This window comes from Carassius carassius, chromosome 40 (assembly GCF_963082965.1).
Source record: "Carassius carassius chromosome 40, fCarCar2.1, whole genome shotgun sequence".
Taxonomy (NCBI): Eukaryota; Metazoa; Chordata; class Actinopteri; order Cypriniformes; family Cyprinidae; genus Carassius; species Carassius carassius.
Window position 1 is genome coordinate 17,441,340 of NC_081794.1, and position 17,530 is coordinate 17,458,869.

Consider the following 17,530-nt stretch of genomic DNA (forward strand, 5'->3'; position numbering starts at 1 on the left):
CCCATTTTACTTACTTTAATGCACACAGACTGGTTTAAGTCTGATTCTTTTAATTGGGATAGTTTTGGCTCACATTTTAACAAAAACCCACCATTTCATTATCTCAACAAATTTGAATACTTCATACGACCAGTAAAAAAAAAACATTTTTAGTGAATTGTTGGCGTTAACTTACTGTACATGTACTCAATACTTGTTAAGGGCTCCTTTTGCTTATTTTTCTTTTTTCTTGCATCTTTTTCTTCCACACTTTTTTCCTTCCACTCAACTTTCTGTTAACATGCTTGGATACAGCACTCTGTGAACAGCCAGTTTCTTTGGCAATGAATGTTTGTTGCTTAGCCTCCTTGTGAAGTGTGTCAATGATTGTCTTCTGGACAACTGTCAGATCAGCAGTCTTCCCCATGATTGTGTAGCCTAGTGAACCAAACTGAGAGACCATTTTGAAGGCTCAGGAAACCCTTGCAGGTGTTTTGAGTTGATTAGCTGATTGGCATGTCACCATATTCTTATTTGTTGAGTGAATTGGTGGGTTTTTGTTAAATGTGAGCCAAAATCATCACAATTAAAAGAACCAGACTTAAACTACTCCAGTCTGTGTGCATTGAATTTATTTAATACATGAGTTTCACAATTTGAGTTGAATTTCTGAAACAAATGAACATTATTATTATTATTATTGTAGTTATTAAATATAGCTTTCTCTGCATTTTAAACTAGGTTATGAACACCTATTTTAATCAGAAATAACTAAATAAAAATCACATTTCACCTAAAAAGAAATCACAATTGACAATTTTACTTTCTTAATGCAAAAATAAACATTCATTAATAAGAAATTCTGATTATTAATACTTACACATAGCTGTCACCAGCTGCATATTAAGGTAGGATAAGAACACCTACTTTAAAGAAACAAACAAAGAAAAAATGCATAATTCACCCTGAAAGTCAATTTGCAATCACACTTGTTTTTATTTTTTTATTGCACATTTATGTTCATGTTGGCATTGTCCACAATATTGACAAAATTAAAAAAGTTTGATTTGATGTTTCATATTTGGTGACACCATGTAGAAACTCTAAATACAAGAAATAATCATGCCATGAGATTGCAGTGTTACTTCTACTCAGAAGTCAGTGCTCAATAAATGATGATAAGTTTAGAAATGTTGTGCATCCACTTATTATTAGTGTGACATTTTTGCATGCAAATGAAGGGGAAAACTTCAAGATATCGGCCCTAAAAATCGGCAGCACATATCGCCCATCGGCTGACCCTGACCTCTAAACATCGGCATCGGCTATAGAAAAACCCATATCGGTCGATCTCTACTTCTGAGGTTTGTTCTGTAAATATGATTGACTATCAGCAGTTATCTTATCTATGTTCGTATAATTTCTTACTAGGGTTGGGTATCGTTTGAATTTTATCAATTCCGATTCTTATCGATTCCTAGTTTCGATTCCAATAAGATAAAAAATCCAATATAAAAAAATTAATTCAAACATTTAGATGTCAGCAGCCCACAAAACACTGCGAGAGGAATTTTGCCTGTGATAAAAATACCATAGCAAAAACAACTAGATTTATATAAATTTCAAATATTAAAGTGTTAAAGACAAGTAATAAGATAGGTCAGTAATAATAAAGGAACAAACAAATCAATTAGCAATATCATAAATAAATACAACTAAACTAAATTTCAGGTACAGAAACTGTAATTAAAACTTTGAAAACACTGCATAGTTTTCTTTTTATAAATAAAATAAAGATTAATCAAGTAAAGTTATTAAATATATTCAGTCAAGATCAGTGAATGATTTTCTTTTGTTCTTTGATTAACAATAATGCAGGCAGCGCGTTAGGCTGTTGTCTCTTTAAGCAAAAATACTGCACATGTGTGTTTTCTTTCTCATCTGTTTATGTTCACGTAAGACAAAAACGGCAGCGTTTATGATGATATACTGATGTAACGTTAGTTTTCTGTATCGTAGTTTCGACTCGGAACAACCTTTTCTACAGTTAAAATACACAGAACAGTCCGAGAACGGACACAAACCGGGAACCCGCAGCGCGACCGCTGCTCTCTATGCATGCGCTTGTGCTTCATGTGTGCTGCACACAAACATGCTATAGGCCTAATAAGTTTTGAGATTCTAAGCTACTTTAGTGATAAATCACAGGACAGCGCTGACAACTAGTTTCTGCGTTCCTCTGTGCGCGCGATCTTCATAGCTACTGTTTATATGAGTGTTCGTGCCACAATGCAGCTGCGCGAACATGGTAGCTCGATATAATAATACACATCCGTTCATCTAATCGCTTGAATGTCCAAAACATATAACAAATACAACTGACAAAGTTTAGTGAAGACGCAAGGCTTACCGCTCACACCGCTTTGCTTTTATGCCACTGACTGGACGGGGCAGAGTCATGTGGCTACACACGCGCTAGTATGCTTTTAAGGGGGAAGTGTTATCAGGATTAAAAAACCGAAATAACCGACATGGGAAAATTACGTCGGTAAGAGGTTATTCAATTCAATTCAATTCAAGTTTATTTGTATAGCACTTTTTACAATACAAATCGTTACAAAGCAACTTTACAGAAAATTATGTTTCTACAATATTTAGTAGTAGCTAGTAGTTTGTGCACGTTTGACAGGATTTTAGAGAAAAAATATATATATATATTAATAATAATAATACAAGACGTAGTCAGCTAGACGATGAACTATCAATATTATTAATTAATAGTAATTATATGATGCAGTCACACATGTAGCAATAATTGTTAGTTCTGTTTGTTGATTCAAGGTTAGGATCATCTGGGGTCCTCTGAGGGTCAGCATCATCTCTTCTCAGGTGTTCTGGATCCAGACTGGAGCTTGTGTAAATCCTAGTTACAAAACATAGAAACAAAATAGAGACATCATTAGCATTAGCATAGCTTACTTTGTTGCTGATCCAACAAAGTAAAATTAGTTTAACCCAAGCTAAAGAATAAAAATGCAGATGCAACTACACTCACAATTTAAGAGATACATTATTCGAATGCTTGGCGAAAGAGATGCGTTTTTAATCTAGATTTAAACAGAGAGAGTGTGTCTGAACCCTGAACATTATCAGGAAGGCTATTCCAGAGTTTGGGAGCCAAATGTGAAAAAGCTCTACCTCCTTTAGTGGACTTTGCTATCCCAGGAACTACCAAAAGTCCAGCGTTTTGTGACCTTAGGGTGCGTGATGGGTTGTAGCGTGGTAGAAGGCTAGTTAGGTACGCAGGAGCTAAACCATTTAGGGCCTTATAGGTAAGTAATGATAATTTGTAACTGATACGGAACTTAATAGGTAGCCAGTGCAGAGACTGTAAAATTGGGGTAATATGATCATATTTTTTTTTTGACCTGGTAAGGACTCTAGCTGCTGCATTTTGGACTACCTGTAGCTTGTTTATTGATGAAGCAGGACAACCACCTAGAAGTGCATTACAATAGTCCAGTCTAGAGGTCATGAATGCATGAACTAGCTTTTCTGCATCAGAAACAGATAACATGTTTCGTAGCTTGGCAATGTTTCTAAGATGGAAGAATGCAGTTTTTGTAACATTGGAAATATGATTTTCAAAAGACAATTTGCTGTCCAATATAACACCCAGATTTCTGACTGTAGAGGAAGTAACAGTACATCCGTCTAGCTGCAGATTGTAATCTACAAGATTCTGTGTGGTGTTTTTTGGTCCAATAATTAATATCTTATCCGAATTTAATTGGAGAAAATTATTTGTCATCCAATCTTTTACATTTTTAACACACTCTGTTAGCTTAGATAATTGGGAAGTTTCATCTGGTCTCGTTGAGATATATAGCTGAGTATCATCAGCATAACAGTGGAAGCTAATTCCGTATTTTCTAATAATATTACCAAGGGGCAACATGTATATTGAAAATAGAAGGGGACCTAGGACGGATCCTTGTGGCACTCCATATTTTACTGATGATAAATGAGATGACACCCCATTTAAATAAACAAAATGGTAGCGATCGGACAGGTAGGATCTAAACCATCTTAGAGCCTGCCCTTGAATACCTGTATAGTTTTGTAATCGATCTATGAGTATGTCATGATCAATGGTGTCGAACGCAGCACTAAGATCAAGTAAGACTAGAAATGAGATGCAGCCTTGATCTGACGCAAGGAGCAGGTCATTTGTAATTTTAACAAGTGCAGTTTCTGTGCTATGGTGGGGCCTAAAACCTGACTGAAATTCTTCATACAGATCATTTTTATGCAGGAAGGTGCTCAATTGAGCAGACACAACTTTTTCTAAAATTTTAGACATAAATGGAAGATTTGAAATAGGCCTATAATTTGCCAGTACACTAGGATCTAGTTTTGGTTTCTTAATAAGAGGCTTGATAACCGCCAGCTTGAATGGTTTTGGGATGTGACCTAAAAATAACGACGAGTTAATGATATTGCTCTTCCTGTCCTATATTTGTAAAGCACTGCAGTTTATCTTTGGGTGCGATGGATGAAACTGAAGTTTTAGACGCTGTAGAATCTACATTCGCTATTGTATTTCTAATGTTATCTATTTTATCAGTGAAGAAATTCATAAAGTCATTACTATTTAACGTTGGTGGAATACTTGAATCAGGTGGCGTCTGGTAATTTGTTAATTTAGCCACTGTGCTAAATAAAAACCTTGGATTGTTTTGGTTATTTTCAATGAGTTTGTGGATATGCTCTGCCCTAGCAGTTTTTAGAGCCTGTCTATAGCTGGACATACTGTTTTTCCATGCAATTCTAAAAACTTCCAAGTTAGTTTTTCTCCATTTGCGTTCAAGACTACGAGTTACTTTCTTGAGAGAGTGAGTATTACTGTTATACCATGGCACAGTACGTTTTTCTCTAACCTTTTTCAATTTGATGGGGGCAACAGCTTCTAATGTATTAGAGAAAATAGTGCCCATGTTGTCAGTAATTTCGTCTAATTCATGTGTATTTTTGGGTACAAATAGCAGTTGAGATAGATCAGGCAGGTTATTTGCGAATCTTTCTTTGGTGGCTGGAACAATAGTTCTGCCCAGACGGTAACGCTGAGACATATAGTTAATATCAGTTATACGCAGCATGCACGATACAAGGAAATGGTCTGTAATATCATCACTTTGGGGTACAACATCTATAGCAGTAAGATCGATTCCATGCGATATAATTAGATCTAGAGTATGATTAAAACGATGAGTGGGCCCGGTGACATTTTGCTTGACTCTAAAGGAGTTTATTAGGTCAGTAAACGCAATTCCTAATGTATCATTTGCTTTATCAACGTGAATATTAAAATCTCCCATGATTAGCGCCTTATCAACTGTAACTAGAAGGTCTGAGAGGAAATCTGCAAATTCTTTTAGGAATTCTGTATACGGCCCTGGTGGTCTATACACAGTAGCCAGAGCAAGAGCAACACCTCCTCCACGACCAGTCTGACGGGGCTCATGCTTATAACAGTAGTTCGGTGGAGTAGACTCATTTAGACCAAAATAATCATTTGGTTTTAGCCAGGTTTCAGTCAAGCAGAGTACATCAAAACTATTTTCTGTGATCATTTCATTTACAATAACTGCTTTGGGTGTGAGTGATCTAATATTTATGAGCCCAAACTTTAAAAACTGTTTTTGTTCATTTACTTTACATTTTTCTGGTTTAATTACGATAAGATTTTTTCTAGATCCTACATTATATTTTGACCTCACTATTCGAGGAACAGACACAGTCTTAATAGTTTTTACAGCGCAAGTACTTTTATCATTTAAGCGGGTGGAACAAAACTCATCATAATAGTTATTAGAGAATTGTCTTACTAGTCACATGGAGCGAAGTGTCCTGGAGATGTTGTCAGAGAGCAGCTCCGCTCCAATTCTGCTGGGGTGTAATCTATCAGCGCGAAACAGCCTAGGACGCTCCCAGAAAAGATTCCAGTTATTAACAAATTCTTTCTGAATCAAAAGTTTCTGTTCTTTACACCATGATAACAACCATTCATTTAAAGCAAAAAGTCTACTGAACCTTTCGTGTCCTCGTCGATACGTGGGCAGTGGTCCTGACACGACGATTGTCGCCGCGGGCGTCGTGCTGCGTACCGTCTCGATCAGGCTGCTGAAGTCCCTCTTCAGCGTCTCCGTCTGCCGCAGCGTGGTGTCGTTAACCCCGGCGTGAAGCACGTCCGCTCTGGGGCTCTCGTCGGCCTTCAGGATCGCGGGTATCTGCGCAGAAACATCGAGAACACGAGCACCAGGCAAACAATGAGTGTGCACTTTACCTTCGGCTAACGTAGCACTTACGTGTCGGACGATGGAGTCTCCGATGATCACAGTGTCGTGTCCTGTCTCGCGGAGGGGAGCGAAGCGGTTCTGGATGGAGATGTCGAAGGCAGGAGGGGGAGAAGTCGTTGCCCGGGACCCGGCTCGCGTCCTCCGCTGTGGATGCACCAAGGGTCCGTGGTGTCCCGGCGTCGCAGTGAAGGACATCTGGGAAGATCGCGTCCTGGGTGCACCGGGCCTGTGCAGAGAAACACACGGAGTAGACGTGGTGGGACTGTTAGCAGCACGCGGTATACTTACCCCGGACTTGTGAGCATCAGCCCGGGATGATTCCAGCGCGGCTCTCCGCTCTCTCAGCTGGGCCTGCCTCACCTCCAGGTCGCGAATCTGCTTTCCCACGGCCTCGAGCTCGAGCTGCACAGAGTGGAGACATTCATCCGCCATTAAAGCACGTAACAGTGAGTACAGCAGTGGTAATGTGTGTGAATAGAGTATTAGCAATGTAAGCGCAGTTAGCTGCAACCACGCTTGCTGATGCTAACGGGCTAAAAGCTAAAAGCGGACCCGGGAGATCAAAATAAAACTAGTGATAGCGAGGCGCTCTGATTGTTTTTGTTGCAGAATACAATAGAGGATATATTCACACGTTATATAAACGGAAACGATGATGTATAAAATTGATTTTTGAGTTAAAAATAGTCAATGAAAAGAATATAGTGACGGAGCTCAAACGCAGTACAGCCGCCAACAACAAACAGGAAGTGACGTATTCCGTTATGGATTTCGGTTTTGATTATTTTTCGATTAATCATCCAGCCCTACTTCAGCTCTCACAAATGATGCCAATCCTACCCAGGCATCATGCTAACTGGCACTCAAAGACGTTAGATGCTTGTTTTTGTTCCAGCTCTTAGGCAGATGTTAATCCTTTTTGACCCGTGAGAGTTAGCAAAAGATCAAGCCTTTGTTAGTGTAGCGTTTAGTATCAGCTTACCTCTCAGTGAAGTAAAGTCCTTATTCAGGCCACAGCAGGTTTCCTGCTCCCTAGTCACAGCTGAAGATACAGTGTACACTGTGTGCTAACTGCAGCCCTGTGCTCCTGTTACAGTTCAGACAGAGCTTTAATTTTTTTAACAGAAGCCGATAACATTAAACAATTGTGAAGTGACTCAAAGGACTTATCCTTTGACACACATGCACACTACATTCATACAGCAGTAAAATACAGTTAAAGTGATCAGTATGGTGTGTTCACACTCACTTCAGTTATGAAAGAGAATTGAATGCATTCAGTGTTCTCATATGTACAGAACATTTTGACTGTCACACCTGTTGATTAAAACGGTTGTCAATCCCAAACTGACTGTGTGAACACAGCCAAACACATTCATCCCTCCCCATTTGTATCTCGCTATCTTTCCGTCTGTTTATCACACAATCAGATTTACAAGCAAAAATGATATGCTAAAAGCTGAATACAGAGGCTGCAATGGGTCACATGCCTTGAGAAAAGCACAAAAGCACTATTCCTTATCCAAAGCTTGGGTAGATACTGTAGTACATTCTGCTGAGACCTGCAAAGAAACAAGAGGTCAAACTTCACCCGACCCCCATTTGAGACAACCATCAATATCTTCCCTGTTATCATGTCAAAAGTGCTTGCCATTTCAATGTCTTGATGCTTATATTGATTTGTCCTAGTCCAATAAAGGGTTTTTGAGTTCATTAATGCAAGTGAGCTGCATTGCCCAGCTGTTTCTGCAGGGTTTAAAATTTGTTAATAGTAGTCTTTTAAAGACCGATCTGATTAATGGTTGCAGGAACACCAATGTTAAATTCCGCACTGAATATTATTAACTGTTCATTGCATGATTTAAAGATATGACGATGAAATGTTTCCTTATTTGTGGTTCGTAATTTATTAGGTCTTGTAAATGTATAGATGGTTTTGCATGATAGATCTGGCCTCAGGGAAGAGTTGAGGAATGTTAGTGGAGGATGTATTAGTGGATTACAGCACCTTTCTGAAGAATGAGAGGCCTCTTTAGCCTCCAGCAATACCAAACCCTCTCCACCTTTTCCCCTTCTTTCGTGAGGAGTACAAATTAGGGAGGAAATCCTTAAAGATATACTGTAGACTTCTAATATGTACAAGTAGGAAATGTACATTTCTGTATATCAGATTTCTGTGCGTGACATGTATAAGTTTACTCAAAGAGTGTTAAGATCTTTTTATACAAATTATTTTCTGTTCAAAAGTTCCATTCAAAAGTTAGGGGTCAGTAAAAAAAATTTATGGCAGTAAAAAATGTATGAAAGTTTCTACAAACATATTAAGAAGCATATTAATTTTTAAAGTTGTTTTCAACATAATTATGATAAATTAAATGTTTCATATCAGCATATTAGAATGATTTCTGAAGGAAATCTGCTGCTGAAAATTCAGCTATTTTTACATTTACATATAAAAATACATTTACATGTATTTATAATCACTGTCATTAACACAATTATTTTTGTTTAATTATCTCATAGTAAAGGAATTGTTAAATTGTAATAAGGAGTGGATAGTTCTCACTTTAGATTAGATCACGGAAAATGGGAAAATGTCATTAAGTGCTTTAAACTAGCCTAGTGACACTAGTTAATTTATTTAAGTGAGGATAGCAAAATAAAGTAAACTGTAACATATTATACCCCCCAAATTTTTCATACAGTGGACTACCAGTAAAATTGACAAAAATTTGGGTCCAAAAATTATTCTTACACCTTGATCTGACCCTATTTTGCTTAAAATGACCCTAATACGACCCTTTTACACCACAGACTGAACTAAATTAAGCATTGCTTAGTAATTGGTTGACCTAAATTGGTATTATCTAATTGTGAACTTAAATCTAACACCTGACAGCTATTCAACCTAATTCATTTTTGAGACCATCTAACAGAAGGGTGGCATTATCAAGATGAATTTGTTCGGATACACTTTACCTTTGAGTTCTTGTCATATTTTATTACCATTTTCTAAACTATAGCGAATAAACTGGGATAATGTGAGAAATGTTGAAGGTGTCCGAATAAATTTCAGTTTGACTGTATATTTGTATAGTCTATAAACTATTAATTAACTATAAACTGATAGTTTGCAAATCATTTGTAAGTACTTTATTAGTGTATACTTATTCTAAAGTGTTAAAGATTTTTTTCCCCATTAAGAAAGAGGGGAGAAAGACGGTGAGAATGAGAAAGCCAGAGCAAAGAAGTGTTAAATGGTATCTCTTTGGTCTAACGTTGTGCAGGTCAATGCTTGTCCTGTGTTTAGACTTACTGTCTGATTAGACCTGTAAACCATCTTGTTTCTCAGCTTTAGCTCACGTTAGTCTCTCTCTCTGTGTTCTTGTATGTTTTGCTGAGATTTTTGACTGGGGCTGATCAGTGGCAAAGCCTCATGTTAAAGTGATGAGGGACTCCATGGAAAAATCACTCTGCACACAAAGGGAACACAGGAAGGCATTTCAATAGGGCCTAATTATTTGTGTACAGTACATGCACATATGTGTATGTGCAAGGGACCATGCATTATGGCATGTGTACGTGTGTGTACAGTTGTCAGGTGGAGCTCAGAGGAAGTGTGGAAGACAAATCCAAAAGGGGTCAAAGAGTCTTTACTTCATCCGTGACCTATAAATATATTAATATCTACATATATAGAGTGATAGTGAAATTTGTTGTGAGTTTTGTCGCTACCAGATCAGTGGTGTCTGTTGGAAAGCCCTGAACACTGAAGCATTTGTTGTCCCCTGAGCGGTACACAGTCCACTTTAACTCAACCTGTACTGTACAGCGGACAGCTCCTGGCTTTTAGATTGCAGGAAGCTGGGCCTCTGTCCACTTTTTCTATTGGCAATTGTCATGTTAAGTGCATATCACTAAAATCCTTCCAACTTCCATGGTTGCTGTCAAAAATAGTACAGTTGCATAAACCCGGGCTGTCCTGCCCTCATGTCGGAACAGTGCATCACAAAAAGATTTGTGCTTGAATGATGCCAGCAAAGAAATGTTGACATTTTTTTGCCAATCAACCATCAAAGGCCAGGCTTGTTTGGCTCTCTGTTGCTATCTTTGTCCTATACAGCTTTATCGAACTGTTGACACACAAAGCACCACATTAACATTAACATTTATATATATATATATATAAACAAATGGGCACCACAAAGCACCACATTAACATATATATATATGTATTTTTAATGAGGTCTGTTATGTTCATTAAGGCTGTGTTTACTGTATGTGATCAGTAAATTGAACAGTAATATTGTGAAATTTTATTGTAATTCAAAGTTACTATTTCCTATTTTAATATATTTTGTAATTTATTCCTGTGATGGCAAGCTGAATTTTCAGTATCATTACTCATTGCTCAGAAACATTTTTTCTTGAAAACAGTTATGCTTCCTAGTATTTTATATATATTTTTTCCAGGATTTTGTGATGAATAGTCCTAAAAGAACAGCATTTGTTTGAAATTGAAACTTTTATAACATTATAAATGTCTTATTGTCACTTACGATGTATTCCTGCTAAATTAAAATATTAATTTCTTTAAAAAACTTTTAAAGAAATAACTTTTTTCTTTAAAGCCTTTAATAAGCTACTGATATGACTGGAGTCTTCATCTCAAGTCCAATTTGGATTCATCTGATTTAAAGAACTGTTGACCAATTTCAAAATTGTTTTTTCAGTAAATTTTTTTTAGAAAGGGCTGTCTTTCAACAGCTTTCTACAAATTTAAATGGAAATGGTATTTTTGATTAGTTCCCATCATGATTTAGGGCCCAGCACGGCACAGAGTTTCTAATGACCTCCTTTTGACTGTTGACTCAGGAAAGTGTGCAATTTTAGTTTTACTTGATTTGACAGCTGCATTTGACACTGTAATACATGAAACACTGATTAAGTGTTTAACCCTTTAACGCGTACGATCACACTGGTGTGATCATTCTTGGCTGGTCCCTGAAGCGTACAATCACACTGGTGTGATTAGAACTTTCAGTACATTATGTCATCAACTGCTGAATTTAAATCCGCTTTCGCGCTTTGGCTGGGGCAGAGCCAGATCGGACGCGCTGAGCACTTGTCATCACAAATATTCAGTGTTTTCAACCACATAATGCTTATTTTAGGTTTCAGATATTTAAATACAGATAAGTACTAGCAAAACCATAAATGTATAGTTTGTAAAATACATGCTGATGTCTATGGAAACGGCAAAAATTATCCTTACAAATATAATCTGACTAACATGTTTTTATTGATATCATATACCGATTGTGTTGGTAACTATAAAGTTTACTCTGCCCTTCTCTGAGTTTACCGGAGACCTACTTCAATGTGCTTCAGTAGGAGAGGATAAATTTGCGTGTTGTAAATCCCACAGCTCAGATTCAGCACAAACTTACATGGCGGCAGCCATCACCCGGTATAGATCGGTCGATATAAAAGTGTTTAAACTACCAAATATATTTACTTGCACATATTTCAGAATCGGAATATCAGATATTTCATAATATAGTGAGCATGTTTGTGAATATTTTGAATAAAACAGCAAAAACTAAATAAAAGTAATCCTTGTGACATACAGATCTGTTGTAGCTGTGTTGTGTCACATGACAAGAATGATATGTCGCCATGGAAACAATAAGGCGTTGCACTCTAAAATAACGGTTGACTAAAGAAACTCACGCTGGGGTCTCAGCTAGAATATTTTAAACTCACGTGCGAAAGGGTTAAGACTGTTGGCTGGGATTCAAGGTAATGTTTTTAACTGATTTCGTTCATATCTTTCAGGGAGAACTTTTACTGTTGAATTAGGAAATTTCTCATCCTCTTCTGCTCTAAAGTGTGGGGTTTCCCTAAGGATCAATAATGGGTCCAGTGTTATTTTCTATTTACATGCTTCCTTTGAGCACTTCCTTTATCATCTTTATGCCGAGAATACACAGCTTTATCTGCCTATAAAAATGGGGGATAATTCGGCCTTAAAGGAGCATTGCGTAGGTTCTGAAATTTCTAACCGTTACTGACACCAGTGGCCATTAGAGGAACTGCAGCCAGTCTCATGCTCGTTCTCAGTGCGCACGCTCTTTTTTTTTTTTTTTTACTTACGAGGAGTGTCCGTGGGTGTCTGAATTGTGCTGGAGGCTGGTCGCTTCTTTCCATCCGCAGAGTCCATTTGAAAACACTATTGCCACTGCTTACTATAATGGCTGGTGTGCCGTACGGTTGTAAGCCCAAGTAGACGAGAATGTGCATGACGTCACATTTTGTGAATTTTCGTGCCAATTCGGGCCCGACTCCTCCACTCACAATTGAGCCTACAGGCTGATAGAGGCAACCGTGGTGGACAGTCGAGGTGTCATTCTTTTTTTTACATCATGGTTGGCTCATACATGTACAAATGAAAACTCTATCTTAAAGATTTTTTTTTAAGTAAAAACCTCCACATAGCTCCTTTAAGTCTCTTTTTGCATGTTTTAATGATATTAGATATAATTATTTTCTTCACTTGAATGAATCAAAGGCCAACGTGATGGTGTTTAGCCCTCCGAGTGTTTCTGAACCCATGATTAATAATTTAGGTTAATTTAAATTTAGGTCAATTTGAAAAATTGAAACCTTTTCTGTCTTTTAATGATTTTTAAGTTGTTATCCATACTTTTATCATGTCCAGACTGGACTATTGTAATTCCTTGTACTATGATGTTTCTCATGCATCGATTTCACGCCTGCAGCTGGTTCAAAATCCAGCTGCTAAGCTTTTAACTAAGATTAGGAAATTTGTAAGTAAGAAAACAGTATTAGCATCCCTTTATTGGCTTCCTGTTGTTTTTAAAGGTTAAAATGGATTGGCACCAAGTTATATAAGTAAACTTCTTCAGCAGCATACATCATCCAAGCCCTTACAATCTACACAAAGACTTCAGCTAGTTTTTCCCAAGTCTCGATTAAAATCAAAAGGAGACAGGGCCTTTTCTGTTGCAGCTCCTCGTTTATGGAATAGTTTACCTCTTCATGTTAGATCTTGTACCACTCTCTATGTTTTTAAATCTCATTTAGACTTATCTCTTCTCTCTTGCATGTGACTGTTATTAATTTAAACTATTTTTGTGACTTGTTACTGTGTTTTACAATTTTAGACTATGTGTCATGTCTGATTTGTAATGCACTTTGGCCAATGTCTTTAAATAAATAAATAAATATATATATATAAAAAATTTACTGAAAATTAAATGAAAAAAGTGTATTGAGAAATTAACTTTAGCTTCCTTACAAATGCATGTAGTCTTTAATCAATCGAATAGTATCATAAAAATACAACCACTCATGCTATGTTATGATAGACAGGTTTTACAAGAGAAATAAGAATCCTTATCTCAGAAGTAAGTAAAGAGATTCACACCTGATGAGCCACACCCCAGCTTCTGTATCCCTAAATATTACACATACACATGTAAACACATACATAGGGTCATCAAGAGGTCACTGTAGGCACATGTACCCATTGGCTGATATGCTCTGGCACCCAGCATTCTCTCCTCTAACCTTTCCTGCTCCACCTACCTCATTTAAGATGATATCTGTTAGATAGAGCATGATAGAAGCATATTGGCAGTACACTTCCCTTCAGCCTCAGTCACTCACCTAAAGAAGCCATGCTGCATCTGAAGAAAGTGTCGGTACATCAGCGACCCTTTGAGAACAATGGCTTTACACATTCTTACACGAGCCAGAGCAGATTCTATTCTCAGGTGAATAGTACACTGATATAAGACTCTTCTATGGCTCATTAACTGCAATTCGAGGAAGGCACAGATCACAGAAAGACCAGCCACACTCCGATACATCTGAGGAGACGTCTTCAAATGAATTGCAGCGTCCCCTATTAGTGCAATCCACCCAGATGCTCTCATTAAAATGACAGAGTGTAAAAATATAGAGAAACATATACACTAGATTTGGGTCAGTAAGAATTTTTTTTATGTTTTTGAAGGATGTATGTTATACGTACCAAGGCTGCATTTATTTGTCCAAACATACAGTAAAATAGTAATATTGTAAAATATTACAATAAAAAAGGTTTCAATTGTCATATATTTGACCCTGGAGCAAAAAAACAGTCATAAGTAACACGGGTATATTTGTAGCAATAGCCAACAATACATTGTTTAGGTCAAAATTTTTCATTTTTCTTTCATGCCAAAAATCATTAGGATATTAAGTAATAAATAGTAATAAATAAAAAAATATGGTGTAATTCTTTAGGCATATCTCAATTTTCAGTATTCATTGTTCAGTTTTCACTGTCGAGTGATCATTCTAATATACTGATTTAGTATTCAAGAAACATTTCTTATATTTATCAGTGTTGGAATTTTTGTGGAAACGTTGATACAGTTTTTTTCAGGATTCTGTTATAAAAGAAAGAACAGCATTTGAAAGCATTTTTTTAATGTAACAATGAAAGTCTTTACTGTCACTTTTGACCAGTTCAATGCATCCTTGCTGAATTAAGTATGCATTTTTCTTCAAAAGGCCAATTTATACTTCTGCGTCGGGTGCGCGTAGAAGGTACGACGTACCATACGTCGTACCCTTCGCCGTACCCTGACGCGCACCTCCTCAAAAATGTAACTACGCGTCGCGGCGACGCGGACCGCAAGATCTGTGATTGGTCGGCTTGGTAGCATCGCATTTCCGGCTACGCATTTCCGGCGTGTTCCCTTTCATAGGTCACTTCGATGCTGCGGTGACGTCACCACGTATGGGAACACCTTCGGTGTGACGAATGTCTGAAGCCCTATACCATCCCGCCAATCCTATTGACCAAATAGCGCGTGGCACCGCCCAGCATGCGTAGGCATATATATACCTGGTGCCGCGCGCCATTTACCTCAGATTTCATTCCTTCAGTACGAAGCGAATCTTCTGTGCCCTATTGTCTCGCGTTCTCAGCGATCGTCACGAGCAGTATACTCCTCTCCGCGGACGCGATGAGTTTCAAGAAGTGCAAGGACCCGTGTACCAGGTACATCGTTCAGGGGGACACTCATGACAGGTGCGTAGTCTGCCTAGGCTTACACCACGCACAGGAGGCGCTTAGCAGCCTTTCTTCATGCCCCCATTGCGATGGCCTGCGACTCAGGGTCCTTCGCTCGAGGGTAGATGTGTTCTCCGATGTCGCCGTGTCTAACCCCCGCCACACCACTTCTGCGACTGCCGAGGCACCGCACGAGGTGATAGCTTGGGGTGACACGTGTGACATGGAGCTCGAGGACAGTTCAGCGATGGAAAATTACTCTCCACATCGCTCGCTCTCCCCTACCCTAATACACAGGAAAACTTTTGAACCTGTCGTCTTTTCCTGTGAGGATTTACGGCCCACACCGGGGGCATGTAGTGCCATCTCCTTCGGTTGTGACCGCCATGATGACGACGTTCTTTCCACTGCGGCCTCGGGGTCCGAGGACTTCGCGGCCGACACGAGCCCTCTCCCTCCTAGTGGACAGGAGAGGCGTGTTTCCTCTGTGTGTTTCCTCTGCGTGTTGAGAAGGCCGAGGCCCAACCTTCTTCGAAGCTGGACGACCGTTTTCTAACTAGTCGGACACCTGCGCAGCCCCGGAGGCCTTTACCCTTTTTCCCGGACCTCCACCAGGAGGTTTCGAGGTCCTGGAAACAGCCGTTTGCGGCGCGCATCACGAACGCTGCGGCCGCGGATTTCGCCACCATTTCGGGCATGGCGAGTCACGGCTATACAGCGACACCGCCGATGGAGGAGACTCTCGCCGAACATCTTGCGCCTAATTCGGCCGCGGCGTGGAAGTCCCACCCCCTCCTCCCCTCGAAGGCGTGTCGAGTCACGTCTAGTTTAGTGGGAAAATCCTATATGGCCGCTGGTCAAGCGGCTGCTTCGCTTCATTCCATGGCGGTCCTTCAGGCCTACCAAGCGGAGCTGTTAAAAGGATTGGACGAGGGGGACGGCATTACACCTGAGGCGGTCAAGGAACTACGGCGAGCAACTGATTTGGCGCTTCGTGCTACCAAACATACTGCTCGAGCAGTGGGCCGTTCCATGGCTGGATTAATTACGGTTGAGCGCCACCTCTGGCTTAATCTCACCGATATAAAGGAAAAGGATAAATCTTTCCTCATGGATGCCCCTGTGTCTAAGGACGGTTTATTTGGAGAGGCGGTCACTTCAGTGGTGGAGAAGTTCACAGCAGCGAAACAACAATCAGCCGCTTTCCGCCAGCTGATTCCCCGCAGACCCAGAGAGGTTGAACGCCGTCAGGCGCCCGCGCGTTCTCGCTCAACCTCCTCTCACCGCCAGCGAGTGCCCTCTCGGGAAGAGCCTTCACCTATGGCGCCCCCTCGCAAGGACTGGGGCCCTAGGGTTGTTCCACCGGCTCAACAACGCCAGCGAAAAAGGTTGAACCTGAGTTCGACGGCCAAGGCCTCTCGTTCTCGGGCACATAACAGCAGCTCCTGATTTTTTCGCTGCCTGCCAGGGACTGTGCCCTCCGCTAGAGAGCGCTGTTGGACCGCTTTCGCGCATCCAACACTCTCATTGCAGTCCCCACGCTCAAACCCTGACTGTTTCGCCGCAAACAGCGCCTCGAACAGCATTGGAGCGAACTGTAACACCAATCGCTTCCTCAGACACTATGCACGATCCAGTTTTCAGAGCTCGAGGAGCGCTTCAAAGGGTCTTCATCGAACGGCCCGTCATGACGGCTCGCTCAGCCGCCGCTGTTTCGCTAGCGGCAGAGCCCGATGCTCAATCTGTTGGCCTAATTCCTGCCGTGGACACGTTTCAGGATTACGTACAACGAGATACAACGCCTGCTCTGCATATACTTCCCCTGTGCACGAACACCGTGAGTCTTTCGTGCCCGGACATTTCTATGTGTGCAACAGCGTTGCAGGAAACGAACATGTTGAAACCGCTAATATTGTTTCGGGCCGCGTGGGAACGCTTGCCCGGCATTTCTCAATGGGTGTTACGCACAATTTGTCACGGATACACCATTCAGTTTCGGAAAGGCCCGCCCCCTTTCCGCGGAATTCTCTCCACGGTGATGAAACCGATGGACATGGCGGTGCTGAGACAGGAAATGTTAGCTCTACTGAGCAAAGGGGCTATA

The 17,530-nt window shown here is 39.9% G+C and overlaps 1 protein-coding gene across 1 annotated transcript in view; it reads left to right on the top strand.

The window, feature by feature from the left end:
* LOC132122252 (protein kinase C epsilon type-like) overlaps positions 1-17,530 on the top strand; it is a 77,736-nt gene that overhangs the window by 50,367 nt on the left and 9,839 nt on the right. The gene's annotated exons all lie outside the window — the stretch shown is intronic.